Genomic DNA, 10,427 nt, shown 5'->3' on the forward strand with positions numbered 1-10,427 from the left:
ACATTTTGGGCCGAGATCCTTCTTTAGAACCGAAATGGAAGGAGGATATCAGAATAAAGAGTTTGGAGGAGGGAAAGGAGGCCGGCTAGAAGGTGAAAGGTGAAGCCTGAAAGGTGGGAAAGGTAAAAGGTCTGACCTGCTGAGTTCCTCTAGCATTTTGTGTGTGTTGCTTTGGATTTCCAAGATCTGCAGACTTTCTTGTGTTTATTTATATTGATTGTGTTTGTTATTATTATTATTGTTGTGTTCTTTATCTTTTGTGTTTTTTCTACTACACTGAATCTGGATTAACTATTATTTTGTTCTCCTTTACACTTGTGTATAGGAAATGACATTAAACATTCTTGAATCTTGAATCTTGAATTTCAACAGATTAGGTCAAAAACCCCTTCCATTTCCTTCTTAGTTTTCAAATGCTTCAGACCTTAATTATTTTGTGAAACAAAACGTACAAATGAAGTCAAAAGATCTGGTGAACCCTTGAGAATTTTTCCATTAAGCTTTGAGCTGTTGAACAATTCCTGCGGCTGTAATCTTTGCTCCATAGAGCCGATTCTATGCTGGTGTCGCCGACGGAAGAGTCGTGGGAGACAATGGAACATTGTGAACAGTGGATCGGCTGTTGGAAATCTCTGTACTTGAGTCACTCTTTCTCCCCTTCTCTCGACGGTTGGGGTGAGTTTGCTGATTCTTGGGTCGGAGAATGTGGGGAATAAAAACGATGCGGCAGACTTGAACATTGCAATCAGTGAGCTGTTTTCTTTTGTTTTGTTAGACTCCCTCTTGCTATGTGACATCCCTCTGCCTCTTTATGAGGGAGAGAGAGAGAGCCCATGGCATGTTGAATTTTTGGGTGAGAGATTAGTTTTTGTTGTACTGCCGATCATAGTCTCCTTCGGGGGCTTTGCTACTGATTTCTTGGTGGGTGAGGGATGCTGATGCATTTTGCTGTAGTAAGTGGGAAGAGTTGATGCTTGTGTATGGGAGTGGGAGTAGGGGGGCTTTGGGGTTCTAACATTTTGTGCTGCCACTCATTCTTTGGTGCACTCTTCTGTTTTCATGGATATCTGCAAAGAACAAGAATTTCAGTTTGTATATTGTATACATTCATTGATATTAAATGGAACTATTGAACTATTGACTGTTCTGCGACCCTCAGGGAAAGTTGAATGTGGGTTAGGAACAATGTTCTGAGAGCTTAAACTACAAGAGCAGCATTGAATGCTTTTGTAACTCAGTACTGGGTGAAAGAAAGGTTCCAATAGTATTGTCATTTGTAAGGTTAGCCTGAGTGCTGTTGGTGGAGAGCTGTTCCCATACCTGTCACTGCATGTTACAGTTCTGTTCTCCCCGTCTCCAGCATTCACTAACCTGCTGATGGTTTAATTGGCTCTTGGCCAATCATAAGCCAATTATAAAAAAAGAATGTGTGGTAAAGTCGGAATGAAAAGGGAGTAAAAGATATTCATGCGAGTGATAAGGTGAAGGGTTGCGAGGAAACATGGCGAGGGGGTGGAACTGATGCGGTTGCTTTGTCAAAGAAAGGAGTGGTACAGCACAGCAGCATTTAGAACTGCTGTCACACTGCTCCGGTGACCCAGTTTAACCTCATCTCAGGTGCTGCCTGTGTGGAGTTTGCATGTTCTTCCTTTATCCACCTGGTTTCCTTTAGGTGCTCTAGTTTTCTCCAACATCCCAGAGACATGCAGTTTAATAGTTCAATTGGCCAAGGTGAACTCCCTGTGGTGTAGGTGGGTGCTGGAAGAATTGTTGATGTGAGAGACAATAGACAATAGGTGCAGGGGTAGGCCATTCAGCCCTTTGAGCCAGCACCACCATTCACTGTGATCATGGCTGATCATCCACAATCAGTACTCTTTTCCTGCCTTCTCCCCATATCCCTTCAGACTAGAATGGGGAAGTATGTGGGGGAACTGGATTGATGGGATTGATCTGAGTGCCAACATAGACTGATGGACAGAGTAGCCTTATTTTATGTTGCAACAAAGATATGAGAAAATAAATATGGAAATACAGTAAGTCCATGCTATTGGCCTCACAAGCACCTCATTTCTAAGAAGCAATAGTGTCAATGCAGTTGATAGCCATGATCTTATGGGCTGTATCCCACAGGTACAGAGGATTGACAGAGGATGGGGCTGGTTGTAAAGAGATTTCTCTGACATTGTTGCCATACCCCTCAAAGTTGGTAGGATCATGGAGCGGGTAACCTTAATAGATGAGTTGAGTGGGCAGACATGTGGAAGAAGGAGTGTGTTTCTTAATAAAGGTAAATTATGGTCATCAGGTCATTGTGCTCTCTTAGTGAATGGTCATAACCCAGGAATTTTGAGACCTGTGCAAAAAAATCATTAAAATGTGATAGAAATGTAAGAAAATAGTGAATTGGAGAGCTGGTGTGCAAAGCCCCCAGAGTAAGGCTACCCCAGCACTTAATGAGACCTTAGAATGAACTTGCCAGAGTGATGCACGCTGTCCAAGTTTTTACAAAGAGGGAGAAGACAAACAAGAATTTCTTCCTTTCAGATTAGGGTTGATTTGGTCTGAACTTTCAAAATATTAAGGGGACTGATAAAGTGGATGAAGTGAAGCTATTTCTCCTGGTGCAGATTTTAGGATCAGGTGGTATAGACAGAAACTTAGAAACTTGGAATCATGCTTTGTGGGAGTGGAGTTAGGGGAATCTTGGACTCTGACAATGGGATTGGTAGATGAATAAATTGGTTCTTATTGCCACATAATAGCAAGGTACAGGGAAAAAACTTGTCCTGCATACTGTTCATACAAATGGATTGATGAATAAACTCTTCTCGGGCTTCCAACTGGGTACAGATATCAATCAAAACTTTGGTTATAAACGATAGCCATACCCAACTGGATGTCCGAGAAAGGTTTATTTGTCATATACGCCAGGAAAGCACTGGTTCCTTAACCAGTTTGATGTTAGATTATTTGTGAATTTGAAGTCTGAGGCTGATGGACATCGTTAGCCAAAGCTATTGAAGGAAGAGCGAATTGATGTAGTTATGTCGGTGATCAGCCACAGTCTCACCAAATGGTAGAATAGGCTTGAAGGGTGGGCATGGTTTACTCATGTTCCATGCTTCCACCTTTCCACAGTTTTGAGCTTCAAGCAGCTGCCTACAGCTCAGACCTTTGTGAAAAGAGTAAAGTTGTGAGAAGTGAATCACACAACCTCTGGCAGAAAGCTGCAGCCTTGGCTTACCATTGTGTTGAAATATAAGTCCGGAGATTTTGTTCTTATGAACTCATGATGGAAATTCTGGAATAAATAACAGGGAGAAAGACCATTCAGCCAAACCAGTTCATACTGTTCATTTTTTTTACTCCACTTGAATCTTCTACCAATCTTATTCATCTATGCCTACTGTCCTCCATTCTGCTCTACCCGTGTTTATTTAACCTGGCCTTAAATGTCTCTCCACACTTCACCTCAGACTGTGAGGTGGTGACATATGACACACTCTCACCACTCTCTGTTTGTGATGACTTCCTGATATTCTCTCTTTATGACTATCTGGTACTGGCGAGTTGTGAAAACTTCACATCAATGCCTGGAACTTGCGTATAAACAGTGTTACGTACCCCGTAACTGGGTTGCCAAACCAGCAGAAATGGATCACTCAGTTGGAGTCTGGATTACTAGAACTAAGAAAGTTTTATTAAAGAAACAAGCAACACAGTACTCTAATCAAAAGGATAATGAATGCAACAGTTCAGCAACGATAAACATACATGTACACAGAATTCAGATAACAGGATCAATCAAGCTCTATCGTTGTCTAGGGGTAAATGACCAGTTTCAAAGTGACGCAAAGTTCAGTTCAATTTAGTTCAGTTCTGTTCGCAGTAATTGCTGCCGTGGCGATGGACAGTGGGGGGAAGGAGAGAGAGAGCAAAACGAATGAATATTCAAGGCTTCCACACAGACCTTCGCAGTCAACTTTTGGGCGAGTCCTTTGTGATGTCATCTGAGGTCACCGACCGTGACCCCTCTGTTTCCAGATACGATCGTTTCCCTGCGGTGAACCTGGCACCCAGGCAAGGGTGGACACACACCAGGTTCCCGCCGATCGTGCCTTTCCACCCTGTGCGTCTATGGCCCGATACTTCCCACCGACTTGTGAGAGATACACCACTTCCAGGGTCTTGTTACCTCGGGTGTTGTGTGTGTGCTGCCTTAGCAAACCTGTCCCTTTTATTCCCCCTGCTGGGGTATCGCCTGTCCATCACTTCAAACAGTTCAGGGTTCAAAAGGGGAGCCGATCTTGACAGCTCTCCTTCCCCTTCATTAACATCTCCAAATGCTGCTCCATTGTTTTCCTTATCTCTCTCTCTCCTGAAGACAGATGGCAGACCAACTGCTGACCCAATGGTGCCAGCCCAGGCCAGCTACGTCTTAACCTATGTGTATTCTTGTCACAACAGGCAAAGTGGTCCATGTCTGTTGCCATTACTCTGTAAAACACATTGCAACATCTGGAGCTGAAGAGAAGATGCTGACCATACATATTACTCCTTCATGGGATTACCTGATGCAACCTATGCTGAGGCAATCCATTCCGACGGGCGGAGGATAGGCACACCTGCCTTTGTCAATACCATTACTGAGTCTCCCACCTGGGAGGACTCACTATTGACCAGAAATCTCAGGACTAGCCATTTCAACTTTTAAATTTCAAAACAAGTGCTCCTCATGGAAATACGTAAATACAAGAATTGCAAGGTGATGGTTTTCTTTACATTCAGTGTTGTTCAGTCTATGTAGTCATAGTGTTACTGGTTCTATACTACTGTAATGGCAAATGATAGTTGGTTTATTATGGTCACATGAGCCAAGGTCCAGTGAAAAACTTTGTTTTGCAAGCCGTCCATACAGATGATTTCATTACCTCAGTACTTCAAGGGGAAAGCAGTAAAAGAATGCAGAATATAGTGTTATTGTCACAGAGAAAGTGCAGTGTAGGCAGACAATAAGGTTCAAGGCCATGGTGATTCAACTGTAAGGTCAAGAGCCCATCTTGACTGTAGAATATAATATTATAGGTCTGTTCAATAGGCTTGTAACCTTGGATAAAAGCTGTCCTTCAACCTGTTGATGTGTGATTTCAGACCTTTATATCTTTGGCCTGATAGGAAGGGTGAAAACAGAGGATGTCTGGGATGTGAGGGGTATTTGATTACACTGGCTGATTTACTAAGACAGCAAGAAATACAGACAGAGACCATGGAGGGAGGCTGGTTTCTGTGATGTGCTGAGCGGTGTCCACAACAATTTGCAGTTTCTTGTATTCTTGGGCAGAGCAGTTGCCCTGCCAAGCTGTGATGTATCTGGATAAGATGTTTTCTATGATGGAACTAAAGAAATTGGTGAGGGTCAACAAGAACATGTCAAGTTTCCATCACCTCCCGAGGAAGTAGAAACGTTGGTGAACGTTCTCGGTCATTGTGTCTTGTGGTTGGCCATGGGCAATCTGTTGGTGATTTAGTGTGAGCTTATTTTGTATACAGAGCACCATTGTCACTCTGGGTGACACAAAGGCTTGACAGGCTTTTATACAGGGCATTGCCCCTCATTGTCTGGAGACAGTAGGATCTTAGGCTGTAGTCGTTCCACACATGGCCTTTGCTTTGGCTGCACTGAGCATCAGAGCGTTTCTCAGCAGCTACCCCTGCTGTCAGTCAGTCAGCAGCATTCCCTTGTGGACATCTTGTTGTACTGAAGACCAAGGCGTGTCTTTCACTGAGATGATGATCTTCCAGCAGCACTTGCTTTCTGTTGCAACACATTCCAGACCTGAGGCTACAAGAGAACATCAGATTTCTGCTGGTGACTCAACCCCTGACTCCTCAGAGCTTTTCCAGCATCTACAATGCAATCAGGAATGCAATTAAATCTCCAGCTGCTTGACTGAACATGGCTTCAATGACCCTCATAAAATCTGATGCCATTCAACAGGGAACAGTCGACTTAATTAGCACTTTGTTCACTTTCCAAAAGCATTCATTCCCTCCACCACTGAATCTGAATTAGGGTTATTACCATTGACATATATCGAGAAATCTGTCTTTTTTTCGTGGCAGCAGTACAGGCATAAAAATTACTGTTGGTTACAAGAAATATATTAAGTAAATAGTGCCAAAAACAAAAGGAATAGCAAGGAAGTGCTCATGGACTGTTCAGCAATCTGATGGTGGAGGTGAAGAGACTTTTCCTGAAACAGTGAGTGTGTGTCTTCAGGCTCCTGCGTCCTCCTCCCCGGTGGGAGCAATGAGAAGAAGGCATATTCTGGATGGTGAGGGTCCTTAATGACGGATGTCACCTTCTTAAAGCCGCACCTTTTGATGACATTGCCCATGATAGAGATGGGTGAGTCTAAAAAACCTCGGTAGCATCTTCAGATCCTTTGCATTAGGGACAGGGCCTCCATACTAGCAACCAGTCAGAGTGGTCTCTACAGCACATCTGTAGAAATCTGTCAGTGTCCTTGGTGACATACCAAGTCTCATCACACTCCGAATGAAGTATCGTCGCTGGGTCAAACCGGCTGATGAGGTAAACAACATAAACTTTAATTGTCGCATATTATAGACATACATCAGAATCTGAATAAGGTTTGATATCACTGGCATATGTCATAACATTTGTTGTTTTGTAGCAGCGTATATTGTAATACATAATAACTTAAAAGACTATAAATTATATACAGTATATAAAATATTAAGTTATGTAAGTAGTACAAAAAGAGAGCAAAGAAAAATGAGGTAGTGTTTGTGGGTTCATTGTTCATTCAGCAATTTAATGGTGAAGGTGTAGAAGCTGTTCCTGAAACATTCAGAGTGCATCTTCAGGCTCCTGTACCGCCTTCTTGAGAAATGAGAAGAGGGCATGTCCTGGGTGATGGGGGTCCTTAATGATGCATGTCACTTTTTGAGACGCTGTCTTTTGAAGGAGATTCTGGGAAAATTAGTGCCCATGCTGGAGCAGGCTAAGTTTACAACTTTCTGCAGATTTTTCTGATCCTAAGCAATGGTCCCTCCATACCAGACTGTGATGCAACCAATTAGAATGCTCTCCATGATATATCTCTAGAAATTTGCGAGTGCCTTTGATGACATATCAAGTCTCCTTATATATAATGATATATAGCCAATGTTGTGTATTCTTTGCAACTGCATCAATACGTTGGGCACAAGATTGACCTTCAGTGATGTTGATACCAAGGAACTTGAATCTGCTGATCCTTTCCACTGCTTATCCCTCAGTGAGGACTGGCGTGTGTTCCCTCAACTTGCCCTTCCTAATGTCCACAGACAATTCTTTAGTCTTATTAATGTTGAGTGCAAGGTTGTTGTTGTGATACCACTCAACCAGCTGATCTATCTCATTCCTATAGGTCTTCTCGTCACCGTTTGAAATTCTGCCAACAGTAGTTGTGCTGTCAGCAAGTTTATAGATGGTTTTTGAACTGTGCCTAGCCACACCATTGTAGGTGTAGAGAATGTAGAGCTGTGGGCTAAGCATGCATCCTTGATGTGTGCCAATGTCGACTGTCAGCAAGAAGGAGATGTTATTTCCAATCCACACTGACTGTGGTCCCCTGGTGAAGTAGTAAAGGACCCAGTTCCAGAGCGAGGTGCAGAGGCCTGGGATTTGGAGCTTGTCTATTAGAACTGAGGGAATGATTGTGTTGATGCTGAGCTGTAATCAATAAACAGCAGCATAACGTAGGTATTACTATTGTCCAGGTGATCCTAGGCTGAGTGGAGAGCCAGTGAGATTGCATCCACTGTAGACCTGTTGTGACAATAGGCAAACTGCAGTGGATCCAGGTCCCTGCTTAGACAGGAGTTGATCCTAGCCATGACCAACCTCTCAAAGCATTTCATAACAGTAGATATGAGTACAACTGGAGGATAGTCATTGAAGCAGCTCACCCTGTACTTAGAAACATAGAAAGCCTACAGCACAATACAGGCCCTTTGGCCCACAAAGCTGAGTTGAACATGTCCTTACCTTAGAAATTACCTAGGGTTACCCATAGCCCTCTTTTTTTCTAGAGCTCCATGTACCTGTTCAGGAGTCTCTTAAAAGACCCTATCGTATCCGTCTCGACCACTGTTGCCGGCAGCCCATTCACCACTCTCTGCGTAAGAAGCTTACCCCTGACATCTCCTCTGTGCCTGCTTCCAAGCACCTTAAGACTGTGCCCTCTCATGCTAGCCATTTCAGCCCTGAGAAAATGCCTCTGACTATCCATACGATCAATGCCTCTCATCATCTTGTACACCTCTATCAGGTCACCTCTCATCCTCTATTGCTCCAAGGAGAAAAGGCCAAATTCACTCAACCTATTCTTCTTGGGCACTGGTATGACTGACGCCCTTTTGAAGCAAATAGGAACCTCTGACTACAGCAGTGAGAAGATGTCCTTGAACACCCCCACCAGTTGGCTGGCATAAGTTTTCAAAGCCCCATCAGGCCCAATGTCTTGTGAGGCTTCATTCCTTTGATAGATGTTCTGATACTGGTTTCCAAGAAGGAGATCACTAAGTCATCAGATGCTGCAGGGATTTGTAAAGATGTAGTTATATTCTCCCTTTCAAAGCTGCATAAAAGACATTTAGCTCATCTGGGAGCGAAGCATCACAGCAATTCATGATGTTAAGTTTTGCTTTGTAGGAAGTCATTTTCTTGCAACCTTGCCAGAGCTGAAGTGCATTTCATTCTGTCTCTAACTACAATCGGAATTGGGTTTGTTTTGCTCTTAAAATAGCCCTTCTTAGGTGGTACTTGGCCTACTAAAATATTCTTTGCAATTACTTCTTTCCTGGATCTAGATTCTTTTTCTCATTGATTTGGAACCACTAAGTTTTTTTTAAACCTATTTTTGTGTTCTTTATATTCATACGTACCGTGGGTTACTAATAAAGAACCATCTTCTGGAAGAAGCGGAACTTTTATTTAACAACAACCACAACGTTTTTACAATACCATGTTTCTCGATCTTTCTATCATCCCTGCGCATGCACATTCTTACACGTCACATCTTCCTTTCCATAAAAAGAAAAACAATTAACAACATTGACCAGAGCAAATGCATAATTTAACATGTTTCTATCAGTCTCTCCGGGGTTTATGAACACGAGTAGACCTTCTAAGTGGTTCACACAGTTCTTGTGTTTCGTTATTTCCATGTTTTGTCTGGTCTGCATCAGTTAATTGAAACTCTGAAGTTGGCTCTTTCTTGAGGTCTTTGCGATTTCTTCTTAACACTGCTCTTTCTTCTGTTTGGACCATGTATGATCTGGGTTGTACTTCTTCAAGTGCTGTAGCTTTCTGTGTCTATGTGTCCATTTTGTCTTGTATCCTTACTTCATCTCCTTGGTGCAGTTCAGGTAATGGATGGGAACATTTGTCAAAGTATGTTTTCTGCTTTGCTTTGTGTTCATCTTTCCATCTTTCCATCTTTTCACTTGTTCACCTCCCTCTATTCTCAGAAGGCTCTCATCTATTGGCAGATTGGATCTCAAACGACGTCCCATCAAGAGCTGAGCAGGGGAAAATCCACATTCAAGTGGAGTACTGCGATAGGCTAACAAAGCTTTATAAAAATCACCTCCACTTTTTTTTGCTTTGTGCATCAGTTTCTTGATAATTCCTACCGACTTCTCAACTAATCCATTGGACTGAGAGAAAAATGGACTAGATGTTATATGAACAAAGCCCCATTCATGAGCAAAATGTCACATGCACTCACCATTGAATTGTGGACCATTGTGAAAACTTCATCAGGTACACCAGGTCTGGAAAAAAGAGATTTCATGCATGTAATTACATTCTCTGCTGTTGTTCTGCTCAGACCACATACTTCAGGATACAATGAATAGTAATCTGTTATTAATAGATAATCTTTATTGTCAGTTACAAAAAGATCAACGCCTACCTTCTGATAAGGTCTTTGAGGACAGGATGTGGATGCAATGGCTCCTTAGGGTTGCTAGGTTGGTACTTAAAGGCATATCTGACAAGAAGACACCAATTCTGCAACTTCTTGATTCATCCTGGGCCAAAACATCACTTCCCACGCCCGTCAGCCGTGTACATGAATTTTCCAGGTGTGTATGACACATTCAATGCATATCTTTGCAATTTGATCATCATCATTTGCTGAATTCACAAAAGACAGTCACTTAAAGGTTTGTGAAACAATGTAGTCAGAGGCTTATGATCAGTTTCAACATCAGTAGATTGTCCTGACACAAACTGATGAAATCTCTTGCAAGCAAACATAATGCTGAGCAATTCTTTTTCAATTTGGGCATACCTTGTTTCTGGATCAGATAATGACTCAGATGCATATGCCACTGATAGCCATTCCTGA

The 10,427-nt window shown here is 42.5% G+C and overlaps 1 long non-coding RNA gene across 1 annotated transcript; it reads right to left on the reverse strand.

Moving 5' to 3' along the window:
• Nucleotides 1-1,007: 1,007 nt before the first annotated feature.
• LOC134358120 (uncharacterized) lies at nt 1,008-9,869 on the reverse strand. The gene is made up of 3 exons (XR_010020810.1): nt 9,804-9,869; nt 3,248-3,304; nt 1,008-1,067 (listed from the first exon to the last, which is right to left on the reverse strand). It is a non-coding gene; the product is annotated as an uncharacterized LOC134358120 (long non-coding RNA).
• Between the last annotated feature and the right edge of the window lie 558 nt (nt 9,870-10,427).

The sequence above is a fragment of the Mobula hypostoma genome, chromosome 18, assembly GCF_963921235.1.
Source record: "Mobula hypostoma chromosome 18, sMobHyp1.1, whole genome shotgun sequence".
NCBI classification, from domain to species: Eukaryota; Metazoa; Chordata; class Chondrichthyes; order Myliobatiformes; family Myliobatidae; genus Mobula; species Mobula hypostoma.